Source organism: Buceros rhinoceros, unplaced genomic scaffold (assembly GCF_000710305.1).
Source record: "Buceros rhinoceros silvestris isolate BGI_N320 unplaced genomic scaffold, ASM71030v1 scaffold31000, whole genome shotgun sequence".
Lineage (NCBI taxonomy): Eukaryota > Metazoa > Chordata > Aves > Bucerotiformes > Bucerotidae > Buceros > Buceros rhinoceros.
The window spans coordinates 79,313-81,493 of record NW_010388391.1 but is presented as its reverse complement, the minus strand read 5'-3'; positions in this window follow the sequence as shown (position 1 = coordinate 81,493).

Below are 2,181 nucleotides of genomic sequence, written 5' to 3'. Positions count from 1 at the left end.
GAGGAGCTGGGGCCTGATGCTGGAAGATGGAGATGAGAGTGGGTGTCAGCACCGATTGCTCAGTGCCGAGCGAGTTGGGGTTTGAAACGGGTGGAGAATTTTCTTTGTCTCTGGGCAGCTGGGCTGCTTGCTGGGCTCGGGCTCCTCGCTGGATTTTTGCTCTTTAATGATCCAGATGCCAACATTAACTGCATCCTGCAGGGTTTGATGGGTTTTTTTGTCTGTAGCCAAGAGCTGTGCTGCTGGGGAAGGCCCAGCTGGGTGGGCTGCTGGCATCCCCATACGGCTCAGGTTGTGATGGCAAGGCAGATCGAGCACCTTCTGCTAACAACCAGCAAGTGGCCTCTTTGGGGAAGCATCCAGGGCTGGAGGCAGAGGCACGCGTTGTTATCTCCAGGGTGTGTGGGCAGGCTGCAGCGGCGTTTGGGGAGTGCTGGGAGACAAAGCACTGTGTCAGCACCCACTGTGATTTGCTGCTCTGTGGAACGTCAGTCCTGTAGGCCTGTAAGCCTTGTCTCAGAACTCATCCTGCTGGAATCGATGGCAAGTTTCTCTAGCCCTTCCGTTACTGTTGGCTCGAAGCATTTCCTTGAGGGTGACTTGCAGTTTGAGAGGAATTGGTCCATGTGTGGACAGAGATACACCCAGGTGCCTGGCTAGGCTTGCTGGCCCTAGCCTCTGCCCCACCGCCTGCTAGGCAGCATTCTTCTACCCAGAGGTGCACTGAGAGACCCCCTTCAACCAGCACGGGTCAGTCCTGCCCCGTAGTTGCTGGGGAGGTGATGCTTTAAACCTGCTGCAGCTGGCTGTTCTTAAACTTGGGTCTGGGATTTGGCATCTTAAGGAATTGCCTGCCTGCCGGGGCTAGGAAGGAGAGAGTCTGCATCGAAGAGCTATGTTCTCACGAAAAGGTGTCGCTGCGCCTACCAGGAATCACTGAGAGCCTAGGACTTCAAAGGCTCGGCTCCAAGACAAGCCACAGGTTAAAACCTTAGTACCAGCTGTTAGAAGTATGTTGGAGAGAAGCTGTGCTCGAACCAGTCTGTCATCTTGGGAGTACTCATGTGTGGGACCTGCCTTCAGACTGGGGAAAACCTGTGTGCTTCAGGAGATGCTCTTAGGATAAGAGTGGATTGGATTATCTACTGAGGCCGGGGTTGGTATGTGTTCCTCTTCTTGGCTTCCTGCCACCTCTAGCTTGGAGGCTGCCATAATTTACTCCTGCAGGAAGCAGTTCTGGTGCGTTTTCTCTTCTTCCTGACTTGTGCCTTTGCTCTGGCAGAAGAAATGATGGAATAACCCGAAGGGGGGTTTTCAGTGTCGAGGGGTGTGACTGTCTAAGGGTACGCATACCTGTTCTTCTTTCTGTGTGTTATTGGGTGGTTAAAATGGGTAAGGGCATGGATTCCATCTCCTAGTTGAGGCTGCTGGGTTTATTTATCAAAATGCCGCCTCTATCTGTGAAACTCCAAGGGATGAATAAATCGGGGCAGAGTGGGTGGTGGTGGTGTCATACAAACTATCTCTTGTCCTCACCAGAATTATAAAGCAAGTTCCATCCTCCAAATTCATAGTGTTGGTACCTCTTTGCAGAGTGTAGAAAATGCAAGGTTTATATAGTGACTTAAAACTGTGGGAAAGCCCAGGTACAGGTAGCTAGACCTGAACATGAGTTGTTGCTGACCTACGTTAAGACACTGGCATGGGCTTGTTTATAGAGATACCTGTTCATAAATACATTCTGTAAGTATCTCGTGTCCTGTTTCCCTCTTTGTCTCCCAAGTGGTCTGAGCACAAGAACAACTAAGTTGCTGATATGGGGCAAGAAAGCATCTTTTTTCCTGCTGCTGTATTGCCGAGTTAACAACAGCCACAATCCCTGGCAGTTGCTCTTTCTTTGCTGTTCTCCTGATATTTACAGTAGAATTTCAGCTCCTCTTTTACCTTGGCTCACAGTACTGGTGATGTCGGACCCCAGCAAGACTGGGGCTCTGATTTACTTGTCAGTTTTCTAAACCAACCAAATTAGGTAAGTTGCTGAATAGAAAATACAAACTGTCCAAGGTCACTCCAAAAGCCCAGGTTAGAGAAGAGAACTGGGCTTGGTCTTCCCGAGTCCTACCCTAATCCCGCCTTCTCCACGTGGCCGCTATTCACATCCCGCGTGAAAGCTCTCCCCTC